Below are 13,149 nucleotides of genomic sequence, written 5' to 3' on the forward strand. Positions count from 1 at the left end.
AGCACAATCGCATGGGCACTTATTTAAATCTCGGCCTCCAGAGCCCCAAGTTGTGAAAGCTCTGATGGGAAAGGCCCTAAAACTCACATAATTCCATGCAGAGGGAGCTGTTGCTCATGGCTCTGGGGAAAGCTAATGGCTCGTTGTCACGGCCATAATTTCATTGTGGTGGCACTTGCCAAACCAAGAGAGAAAATGGAGAAGAGAATAACTTTTATGAAAATATTTCCTCTCGGACATATAAAACTTGTCAACTAAGTTGGAGTTGGATGCCTTCTAGGTCATGCCATCCTCTGGGCTGTCAAACCCATAACATTTGTGAGTGGCAAGATGATGTCATCTGCGTTCAGCAGTTTGTAGTAATTTCCACTCCGAGCCCTGCTCAGAGTTGGAGATGATTGCCCTAGATGGGATCTAAGCTTACAGATGAAAGCCTCACTTTTCTTTTCCATTGAGATCACAATACTTTTCTCTTTAGCAGGATGACAATTGTGCGGTCACCAACATTACATCATGCTATCTCCCTTGAAATGGCATCATTTAAGTGTGTGAGCACAGCTGTGAAAACAAAACATGTTTTGCTGTGAGCTTAGTAAATTCTCAATGCACATACTAATTGGTTTGCCTTTTTACAAGTAGTATCAAAAATATAATGTAAAATGTGAGTCAGGAAGAAGTTCAGAAGCTCAGGGGGTACTGGGGGATCAGTTCTGGGTGCGGAGGTGGGGCTTGGCCAATGCAGCTACTGTTGTAAGTCTTGCCTCTGTATGGACCCCCCTGTATGTCTGGGTAGCAGTGCTCCTGAGCAGCCCAGGGGGAAAGCACCCACCCACCATGCTAATTCACCCTGAGTCCACAAGAGTGGGGGCACTTACATCACCAACAGGAAGATCAAGTGATTGTTTCATAATCTGCAGACAATATTTATTGTAACTGCTATAAAGATCTAAAAGCTTGAGTACCTTTTACACCTAGTGATCCCAAACACAGAGACACATCCTGATGAATAAATGTAACAGAGGTACAATGATCAAACACTGTCACTTGGGCAGGGCATGGTGGCTCATGCCTGTAATCCTAGCACTTTGGGAGGCTGAGGCAGGAGGATCGCTTGAGCTCAGGAGTTCAAGACTAACCTGAGCACGGGCAAGACCCCTGTCTCTACTAAAAATAGAAAAGAAATCAGCCAGGTAACTAAAAATAGAAAAAATTAGCCGAGCATGGTGGTGCATGCCTGTAGCCCCAGCTACTCGGGAGGCTGAGGCAGAAGGATTGCTTGAACCCAGGCGTTTGAGCTTGCTGTGAGCTAGGCTGATGCCACCACACTCTAGCCTGGGAAACAGACAAGACTCTGTCTGAAAAAAATATATATATATATTGTCACTTAGCAGTTCAAAGTGGAAAAGCTTCCAGGTATTGGAATAAGCGTCAGGGGACCAGATGTTTCCTAGATGAATAGGGAAAGATCAAAATGACTATGAATTGAAACATGTACCCAAGGAAGGTTCACTTTCTTTGTTCTGTTAATACAAATGCCAAAAACTGTCTAACTCACAAACAAATGCCTACTTTGTGGGTATCAGAAATGACTTTGCCATAATTCCTGTGAAAAATGTGTGTGCTGGGAGCCCCAGGCCCCCACCTGGATAGTCACAGGCAGAGGGCTCTGAGCAGTGGCGGCTTCAGGGTGACCCCCTCTCAGACAGCCAGGACGGTGCTGCAGCTCTCCTACCACCTTCATTTTCTCTCTTGTTCTTTAGTCTCGTTGTCTTTCGTTGCATTTTTAAAAGTACAGAGAGGAAAAAAGAAAAGGAAGCTCACCGTGATAGTAGAAAAAAGGTGCCTCCTGCAAAGAACCGTGTGGCCACAGGCAGAAGCCACCTTGCCAGCATTGTTCACTCCTGGGGCCCAAGGCGCCTTCCGAATGGGAAGATACCCCAAGGCTCAGTAGCGCCAAATGAGGGAAGACGTGGAGAGGGTTTCACTTCGCTAGGGCTGCCACAGCACAGCACCGGAGACTGGGTGGCCCAGACACCAGAACTTCATTCCTCACAGTTCCAAAAGCTGGAGATCGAGGTATGGGAAAGGGTGGTTTCTCCTGAGTCCTCTTTCCATGGCTGGAAGATGCTCATCTTCCCCCTGTGTCCCCATGTGGTCGTCCCTCTGCGTGTGTCTGTGTCCTCATCTTCCCCTCTCCTGAGGACACCAGTCACAGTGGATTAGGGCGCACCCTGATGACCGCACTATGACTTAATTACCTCTTTAAAGACACTGTCTCCACATACAGTCACATTCTGAGGTCCTGGGCGTTAGGGTTCAGCATACGCACCCAGCGCCCGTTCAATCAGCCCATACAGAGATCGTCCTCTGTGTCCGTGTTTCCCACCAGCCGCACTCGGGCACGACTCCGACCCGCGTGCACGGGATGGCAGTGCTGTGGCCAAGAACCCCTCAAGAATCAGAAGGAGGGTAGCTTTGGATTTGGCTTCCGCACTCCAGCGTCAAATTCCATCACTGGCCTTATTTGCATTTAAAATAAATGTATTGTCTTACACCAGGGACAACGTTTAGAACTGCCATCGAAACCTTTTTTTCCTAGGGGAAGAGTGAATTTCTCCCTTGACTTCTGCCAACAGAAGTTTCCAGGGTGTAGGGCACCACTTGAAGTCCATTTGAGGTCCTCATTATTGCGTCTATTTTGCAGACAAAAATTTTGCCAGCAAGTCCTTGGCAGAGACAGCCCTGTAACTCAGAAATTCCGGACGCTGCAAGCCTCAGTGACACGGATGTGAGCAGCTACGGTTGCAGACACGCAGCAGGGCCGGGTGGCAGCCCCAGAAGCTGGCTGCCTGCACATGGCAGCCCAGCACACCTCAGAGCCCCACCGCTCTTCCCGCCATAGGGGAGGGAGGACACCGCTGCGGGTGTGGGAATTTGGCTGGAACAGCAGGAATCGCATCACCGTGTTTATGAAAAATGCAGGGAGATATTTTAATGGAGCAGAAAAATTATAGTTACATCATTAGGGTTTGTCCGTCATTAAATGCATTTGGTGTGTTTTATATTATGTCTGACCTACGGGTGTGAGGCTGTAGATTCTTCCATGTTTAGTTAAACACTGAGCAAGGAGGCACGACGAAGACTACTTTTTAATGTTGGCCAAAAATTATGTGGCTTTACAGTTCTCCGATTGTGAAGATTGAAGACTTTGAGATGATTTTGTTACCCTAATGCAATCGGTTCTGTTTGTTTGGTTTGGTTTTGTTTTTCCATGCCCACGTGTCCATTGAACAAACAACTCTTAAAGTGTCTAAACCTTTGATCTTTATTCATATGGATTAAAAAGAGGATAAAAAGAAAGATAATGACATAGCCAGATGAAATTAAATATGGGCTAAAATTCTTTAAAAGGAGATTTTTTTTATTTCTATGGAGATATAATTTTACTAAAATAGTAAAAGGGAGAAAAAGAGAAAACATACTTGTATACGATTTTTTAAAAACATTTCTCAAAGTTTTTCATAAGGGGTTCTGTTTATAAACAACTTTAAAGTTAATTCCATGGCCTTTGGTTCTAGAAATTTTGACTCAAGCAAAAGAAGTCTGGATATGCTCATTAAATGAAATATATTGAATGATCCATTATTCTTTGGAAGTTAAGAGGAATATACTGATCCTTCTTTAGACATTTGAATGTATAGCAATAAGAATTTTTTTTTCAGAGATGGATGCTAACTTACTCTGAATTAGTATACATATAATAAGTGATACAATATTTCTAAATGAGCTATTTATAAAATAAAATGCAATGGGTTTGAGGAATCTTTCATTTGATAGTATTAACTTTTGCTTGAACTTCTTAATTTAAAGCAAATAAATTAACAAATAGATTCTCTTTAATTGTGAAGGCAATGTCTAATCTATGATCCATTTAATCTGCAATGCAAAAACAGAATTAAATTTCTAGTTTTTCAAGTTTTTCAAGTTTAGAATGTGCAATTTCCAAGGGCCATGTTGCTTAAGAGCAAAGGAAGGAAAAGCACTGCTATAATCTCTACACCTGAGATAACTGTGCTCTCATTTGAAAAAATGTTCTGGGACTTTCAGGTAGAGATGTTTGGTTTGGGATTTCTAAATACTCATCCCCTACCAATTCCTAAATAAGTAATCTAAGAAATGTAAAATTAGGAAGAGCATCCATTTATACAAAAAGCTAAGGAAGTATATCATCAGCATGTCAGAGATTCACCCTTCCCTGAGGAATGGCATGACCTGGGAAAGAATGGACAAAGTTTTGGCCTCTGTGAATCTCCGGGCTGCAAGGGCTGAGTTCTGGAGAAAAGGGTGGGCTGTGAGACTAACCTGGTGCTATGGTTTGAATGTTTGTGTCCCCCCCAAATTAATATCTTGAAACCTAATCACCAATGTGCTGGTTTTAGGAGGTGGAGCTTTGGGAGGTGACTGTCATGTAGGTAGTAACATTGAGTCCTCATGAATGAGAATAATTCCTTCATAAAAGAGGCAGAGAGCCTTCCCACTTCTAGCTCGTGAGGACACAGTGAGAAGGCACCACCTGTGAACCAGAAAGCAACCCTCACCAGACACTGCATCTACCAGCACCTTGACCTTGGACTTCCCAGCCTCCAAAACTATGAGCAATAACTCTCTGTTGCGTATAGCTACCCAGTCTATGGTATATTGTTGTAGCAGACCAAACACACTAAGACAGCTGGGAAGTTTCAGGTGAAGTCTGACTGGTTGTGTCCACTGCTGCAATCCCTGTTTATGGGGTCGATACAGGACTCAGAGGTCCAGACTGCCGTAATTAGTGGAGAACGGTGGTTCTGCGGCTCAGGAGAGGAACTTACCCTTTCCCTAAAGGGTGAAGGTAATCACTGTTGGGGTGGTGAGTGTTAGGGACCGACCTTCCACAGCCCCACCGGACAGAAAAGCAGAGACATTGAGGATGCAATCACACAAGAGGAAGTTTATTTTCTGGCTAGCCAGGGTCCAAGCCCCAGAGCACCAACGCAGTGGCCACTCTCGCAGGCAAGGACCCCGACCGGAACTACGGCATGCCTTTTATCCCCATGGTGCACAAGCTGCACACAAGCTGATCACGCATGGATCATGTGTTGACCTTTAAAATGATTGGTTGCCCACTATTGCCTTTTGAAATAATTGGCGGGTTGGTTGCCCTCTATTGCCTGATGGGCCAGTCGCCTGTGCTTCAATGACCTCATCCCATAATTCCCCTTACAGCGGTGTAGCAAGCAAGCAATGACCAGAAGCAAAGGTTTGTGGTTAGCTCATTGCCCCACCCAAGTAAATTCCCGACAAGTGGAAAAATTCCTCTGCCCTTCCTCTGTCCTACAAATTCCTCTGCCCTTCCTCTGCCCTACAGTGAGCAGTCTGGTAAAACTGGGCTGGATGCTGGCCACCCCACCAAACAAGACACTGCTGGTCATGGTGGGAGTAGCATCCTTGGATAGTGGGCTCACTAAAAGGCCAGTCTTTGTTGACATGGTAACAGCTATGTAGAAAAACTGGGCTGAAGAGGCAGATCTCTGTGTGCCGGATTGGAGGCCTGGCCACAACCGGCCTGGGGCCGGGCAGAATGGCTTCACTCTGAACAGAAGGGAAATTTCACAGAGGCGAAGTTCCCTATTCAGCATAGCCTGTGGCTCAAGTGCTTGCTGCTTTCCTCCGAGTGGACGACTGGATTAGCTACAATCAGTAAGCAAGAATAAAACTAATATGGTGTCTATGAAGAGATTCTTTACTATAAATCCCACCAATAAGATTCAGAGAAAGAGTATATTTTTGAAAAATATTTTGGGCAAAAAATGATGAATTTCATACAGCATCGGCATTTTACTCTCAACAGCATTCAAGAAATGTAGTCTTGGCCGGGCGCTGTGGCTCACGCCTGTAATCCTAGCTCTTGGGAGGCCGAGGCGGGCGGATTGCTCAAGGTCAGGAGTTCAAAACCAGCCTGAGCAAGAGCGAGACCCCGTCTCTACTATAAATAGAAAGAAATTAACTGGCCAACTGATATATATATAAAAAATTAGCCGGGCATGGTGGCGCATGCCTGTAGTCCCAGCTACTCGGGAGGCTGAGGCAGAAGGATCACTCAAGCCCAGGAGTTTGAGGTTGCTGTGAGCTAGGCTGACGCCACAGCACTCACTCTAGCCTGAACAACAAAGCGAGACTCTGTCTCAAAAAAAAAAAAAAAAAAAAAAAAAAGAAATGTAGTCTCCATAAAATAAGATGAACGGTAAGATGACATGACAAGCAAGGATTAAGTTGAGAAGTAAGCAGAGCCATAAAGGGAAATAAATGAGGTACTGAAAAAATGTTTTAGAATTAAGCAGCTAATATCAGCATTTCAAAATGCATTAGAAGTGGTAAAGAGCAGAATCAACTCTGCCAAAAATTATTTCAGTAATACAGAAGACAGAGCAGTGACATGATAGGCCTGTTGTCCCAAGACGACTCTGGACAGAATCATTGCATGTTGTTTGTATGGGAGTGCAGGGAACCGGGAGTCACAGCCGGCAGCGGCGTTAGAACTACAGAGGAAGGTGTGGAGTAGGACTTTTCAATAAACTGATAGACACATGACCCACCGGAAATCATTACCATGTCAAAGAGGCAGTGAACTTGTGAATTGTGTGTATACATGGCTGAGTGTTGCAATTTCTTAAGATAATTGTTTTATTAGTCTACCCAGCTTGAATTCCATAGTCACGTATGTCATTTCTACCCCATCACAAGCCTGGATAAATCCTCTGTGGCTGAACCACACAGCGGAATGCACACCGAGAGTTCAGAACGTGTGGGAGAAAATCCAGGCACGTCACACTGACTTCCAGGGGAGCCTGGAGGCCACCAGGCAATAACACCAAAGTCTCTTCACTCCCCATTCCTTTCTAGATCTCTCTTTCAGACCTCTCTGCCCTCCCCAAACCTCCAGTACTCCCCCTGCATCAGTCTCAACTCAGGGCACTGCTTCCCATTATGGAGAGAAGATGGAAGCCCTCGGAAGAGGTCGGGTGCCAGTGCCCAGCACCCACGCCCGCCCGCCTCTGAGGGTGTCTGCGCCGTGCCCGCTCGCCTCCCGTCACACGCAGCTGCCGTGCTCCTGGGGAAGCCAGCCTGGCCTCCTGCTCGCCTGGTGACATCCCCCTACACGCACTCAGGGGCATTGCTCCCGAAATTCTCCCTTCTGCCTTCTGCAGCATCAATGTGTCCTTCTTTTCTGGAGCATCGAAAAATCAAATATGTTGACTTTTCTTTCATGTTAAAAAAAAAAAAACAAACACCAAAAATCCTCTTGGCCCCTCCCTCCCCTCCAGTTACTGTTGTGTTCCTTTCCTTTGCTTTATAAGAGAAGTTCTAGAAGGAGCTGTTTATACACATCGCGTCACATGGTCTCCAGTTCCTCCCTTCCCCCTCTTGAAGCCACTACGGCCAGATTCCTGCCACCTCTCCACCGAAACTACTATGGCCAAGGGCGCCAGCGATCCACGCACCGCCAAGTCCAGAGGCAGGCGCTTAGAGCTCATCCCACCTGAACTGTCAGCGTATTGCCCGAACCCTGACGCATTGGAGAGTAACATTGGCCTTTTAAGGACAACAGTTATCAGGTTTTCCTCCTACCCTCCCGGCTACTTCAAGTTCATCTCTTTTGCCCCCTCCTCTGCTGTTCTTCAAAGCAGTGAGACGCCCCAGGGCTCGGCCTTGAACCTTGTCTGTCCTCCAGACTCACTCCTACAGGGACCTCCTCCTGCCTCAGGGCCCTAAATTCCATCCTAGTGACTAATGGCTCTCGACTTTATATCAGGCCCACTCTCCCCCCTGGACTTGAGTGACCCTCTGAACAACTCTGGGTGTCTGCAGACATCCCCAATTTAATATGTTCAATATTGAGCGACTCTCCCCTCCGCCCCCAAGAGAGCTCTGCGCCCACCTCCTCCCGCTGCACCCCCAAGACTCGCCTCCTCCTCATTTGCTCTACACCCTTTGCAGCTGCTGTTCCCTTGGCTGGAATGCTCTTCCTGCAGACAGTCACGTGTGTTATTCCCTCTGTGGACGGAAAAATCCAAACTCTGAAATATCTGAAAGAAGTTTATTCTGAGCCAAATTTGAGGACCATGACCCGGAGCCACTCCCAAGATGCCTAGAGCAAGTGGACTCGCTGTGGCTGGGTTACAGTTTACTTTTATACATTTTAGGGAGACAGGGGTTACAGGTAAAGTCACAAATCAGTAAGTTGGAGGTATACATTGGCTTGGCCTAAAAAGGAGGGCCATCTCGAAGTGGGGGAGCTTACAGGTTGTAGGTGGGTTTAAAGATCCTTTGGCTTGTAATTGGTGAAAGACAGGAAGCTTTGTCTAAAGGCTTGGAATGTTTTAACATCAGGAACTGTTATTTGTTGTGTAAATTGAGGGCCTGCAGGTTTGTCTTGCACACCCTTAGGCCTGTCAATGGGTCACAAAGGAAGTCTCCAAGAAGGTGGGGGGGCATGATGAGGCCTGTCTGACCTCCCTCCTCCTGGCGGACAATTTAGTTTTAGGATATTCCTTTGGCCACGAGGGTGTCCATTCAGTCAGCCGGTGGGGGGCGGGTGGTGAGCCTTAAAATTTATTTTAGTTCACACCTCGTATCTTTACTTAAAAACCACGTCCCCAAGAACCTTGTCCAAACCCTGAAGTCCCGCCTGAACCCTAACACTTTGTATCCCCTCCCCTGCCTTACGGTTTCTCCTTGGCGCTTCCCACTGGCTACTGAAGTATGTGTCGCCTTTATCTCGCCATTGGCCCTGTGCCCAGCTAGCACCGAGGTGCCATTAGGGCCAGAGTTTTTGTCTAGCTCAGTCGTTGCTGATCCTCTGTACCTAGAAAAGTGCCGGACACAAACTAGACCCCATAAATATTTGCTGAGCGAATTACCTTGCAGTTAAGTGCACCAAAGGGAGGAGATGCTGCAGCCAGGTGAGCAAAGGAGACCGGACACTGATCATTTCGCGTGAAATGCGACCCGCCCTCCGCAGGGCACTTCTCAGCGTTCTCAGAGCGCTAACACCACAAGAGACACCACAAATAAAAGTGAGTGCACGGTCACATGAGTGTGGGAAACACTCCATAGGACACTTTCAGAGATTCGGAGGGGACACTGACATATCAGAATCTCTGAGAAGTCCTTTGGGAAATAAACTTGTCTCTCTTTCTTCCCTCATCTCCGTTTCATCTGGCCAGTGTCTAAGTATCCTTCGAGACTCGGTGCATGAACAGCTGACCTCTCTCAGAGGCCATGCGAACTCCGTCCTGCAAGGGTGGCATAGCTGGGGCAGAGGTTGCAGGGGTCACGTCTAGTGTCCGGACCAGAGATGGGACAGGCAGGGTCTGCAACTCAGGCAGCCATGAAAAAGTGGCCTCTAGGTGCCCTGAGAAAGGTGTGTCCCCAGGCCCGTGTGGAACGCCACAGATCCGGGGCCAAGGCCATCTGTGCCAGCTAGCGCTGCCAAGAGTGGAAGGGCGCCGTGAGCAGCCTGCACCCTCAGTGGGACGTGTCCCCTCATTCTCAAGCCCGGGTGCTGATGGGCGAGCTTCTGGGGCAGTCGGCCTGTGGGCCCTGCGCCTGGGGACTGTGGGACAGAGTAGCATCGGCAGACACAGAGCCGTGAGAATGGCAGGACAGCCCGCATGTGCAAGCACTAAGTGAGCCCGGGAGAGCGGGAGCAAGTGCTTCGGGGACTTTGAGAAACACCACAGATCTTTCAGCACGTTGGTCATGACCCAGCCAACAAGGCACTCTCTCCACCATGCCTCCCCCCATAGAATTTGGAAAGCTTCTATCTCCCACACACCTGAGTCTATTACGATATAACATGGGTTTGTGTGTGTGTGTGTGTGTGTGTGTGTGTGTGTGCATGTGCACACGTACGCTTATGAATTGTGTACCAGGCTGTGTTGCCCAAGGAGCTTATGTGGGTAGTGAGTAGATATCAACTTTCCATTACCATTTTACTACACTGGAAAAAGCTCTACTTCCTTGGGTGACTCCAGGCTGGGAAACTGCTGTGATCTTTTTCTTAGATTTTCTCTGACGAGAGCATTCCACTAGCTTTGACCCCCTTCTCAACAATCACATTTGAATGGTCACAAGTGCTCATCAAGAAAAGCAGTTTCTCTTCTTTTTTAGAGGCACCTTTCAGGCTGTTCTGACCAAATTAGAAGAACAGGATGTGAACACTTTCAGTACCTGCCTAAAAGTAGCACTTTTAGCCCAATAATAACTCAGGACGCACCTGTTAAAGGGTTCAAATGGTGGCGTTTTGGCTTCTGAATGTTCTGCGGAGTCCTCTTCCCAAATTGACAACACACTGGGGGGGTCATGATACCCTCCTGGAAAACAAAAGCTATGGTTTCCCCAGTCAGTGGCAATTCCTCCTGCTTTCGTCCTCACAGCGCTCACAGGGAGGAGGACAGCTGCCAACAAAGGGCTTTGCCGTGCCCCACTCGGCTGCTGTTGGAAGCAGGTGCAGCTCCTTGAAGGCTACAGGGTTGCAATAAAAAGGTGGTCTCACAATACGACTTCATCAGTAGTGACAACACTGGCCCCAGTACCTATTGGCTTATCTGTCTGGGACAAGGCTGTGATTTTAACGGGGTCTCTCTCAAGGAAGCCATCCTCTACCACATTTGAGGGTAGACAAATGTTATTTGTCATTTATTCCTTCACTCATTCATTCAACAAACAGCTATTAAATAAATGCCTGCTGTGCACCAGACTCACGTTCACACCCTTCATCCCACAGGGCTTGCAGTCTAGGGGGAAAGGCTGACACAAAACACAAAATGACACAAGCAAATAATTACTGTTCTGCTAAGGCATCTGGAGAGAAAGGACAACATTTTAGGAGAGCAGAGTGCAGGGGGTGCCTAACCCCTGCTGGCAGTCAGGGAAGTGTTTCCTGGGAAACTTATGTTTTACTTCATTGCCGTAAAAATGCAATTGTGTCTCCATTTTTAGGCTCCTTTGAGCTGGAAGCCAGGCCGATCAAAGTGGGCATCTAGGCAGGGCCACTTGTAGCTGCTACCATATGAAGTGGCATGTCAACCCCTCAGGAGGACGGGGTTGTGGCACTCGCCGAAGGTGTTTAGAATCATCCCAAGTGGCTAGAATCTAGGGGAACAGAGAGCACAGAGGTCTGGGATGAGACTGCATCTTTCCTGAAATCCCCTGACAGCCAAGGCAAAGGCTGGGATTTTACTCCACGTGGAAAGGGAGCCGCCGAAGGAAGTTAAGTGAAGGAGGGATATGACTCGGTCCTCGCTGCCGCACAAAGGACAGATCGGAGGGACTCGGGGGACTACCGAAGTGGGTAGGATGAGAAGATGTGGCAGAGGTGACAAGAAACAAGTCTGTGGGAGGCATAGCTCAGACCCGGAAAGGACTGGGCTTGCTGGTGGGCAGATGGGGCATGAGGTGGCGGTCAAGGTGCTGCAGTGAGGAAAAAGGAGAAGTTTGCAACCCAGGTTTCTGGTTTGAACAAACAGCAAGGAAGCACCGTTTATTGAGATGGAGAGGCCAGGGGACAAGCAGATTGCCATGGGGACCGTGGGTTCGGTTTTGGTGTGCACGCAAGGCAGACAAGAGGAGGAATCGGGAGGCGGTGAGGGCTCGGGGAGAGCCTCGCTGCTGGGTGGATGTTGGTGTCATCAGCAGAGAGATGGTATTTAGGGCCATGGCAGTGAACAGGGTCACCTCGAGAGTGAGCACAGAGAGAAAAGTGGGCTGGAGGCTGAGCTCGGAGAAGCTAACATCCAAGGGTGGGTGGCGGCCAATCAGAGAAGCTGAAGGGACAGCAGATTCAGGTGGCGCCAGTGTTGATGGGCCTAAGAGGGCCAAGGACACGACCAAAGTGTTCCTTTGACTTGTCAACGTGAATCCTTGGTGACTTTGAGAAGAGCAGATTTGGGTCTGGGGTCCAGAGTGGCCCAGGCTGGAGGACATGTGGAAAGCGAAGTGCAGGGAACGTTTGAAAGAGGTTTGCTGTGAAGGAAAACAGTAAGCGCCTGCGTAGGGGCACGTAGGTTTGGCAGTGGAAAGATGGAGGAGCTCGTGCTTTTGGCTTCACTTTTCTGGGAGACGTACGAGGTCCAGTTGACAACTGAGAGATGGTGCTGCTGGGGGTCTGGGGGCGGCATCAGTGGGAGTACTGGTCAGACAGTGGGACAGCCCGGAGAAATGCCATCAGTTTCTGGGCAGGGCTGAGTAGGATTTAAGGCTTATTTTCATGAATGTGAAGGGAAAGTGCTGCTTGGTTGTGTGAGTTTTCTCCAGCAGAGTCTGGCCACGCGGTTAAAGGCACAGGGAAAGCAGAGGCGAGGCTCAGCAGCGTCTCTGGCGAGGCAGGACGAGCAGGAGGAGGACCCGCGGGATCTGCCCGGTCAGGAGCAGGGCAGCCATAGCTGTCTGGAGGACGGGGAGGGATTATGAGATGGCGGCATCGGTAGCTCAGAGGTCACGGTGAAGGAGAAGCATCGCAGAAGCAGGCTTCTTGAGCGCGTGAACTGCAAGTCTAGCAGGGGCCACGCAGGGTGGGATGCCTTTACTTCAGATTTTGGAGATGGTGCAGATGCTGGTGATGACAAACGCTCTGGGAGGGAGTTACAGAGGGACAGACAGATGGCTCATCACCAGATGCTGAAAATACCCGGAATGAAGACAGGAAAGCGGTGACCAGGAACACTATGAGCCAGGAACCAAAGTCAGTAGTGAATGAGGGGGAGTGCTGTGGGAAAACACAGGAACTGGAAGCACAGAGGGTGTCACAGCCAATAGGACCAATTTAAGGAGAGCTGAGGGTTTGTAGGAGGAAGGGGGAGAAATGATTTGGAAGGGACAATGGGGAACAGGAAGGTGCCTGCCTCACCGTCTGGCTCTGAGGGACTCCAGGTGTGGAAGAACAAGCAGCCAACACTTGAGAGAGCTCCTAGAGTTACGTTTCTATTAAGATAAGGGAAGAGGTTGATGCTATATGAATTGTATATGGTAATCCTTTGTTGGAATTTCCTGATGGCACAGTGGAAGGGTTTGGAAGGTAAGAAGTGTTGTGGAGCATAGGGATTAGCATCT

Source organism: Microcebus murinus, chromosome 15 (assembly GCF_040939455.1).
Source record: "Microcebus murinus isolate Inina chromosome 15, M.murinus_Inina_mat1.0, whole genome shotgun sequence".
In the NCBI taxonomy this organism is placed as follows: Eukaryota; Metazoa; Chordata; class Mammalia; order Primates; family Cheirogaleidae; genus Microcebus; species Microcebus murinus.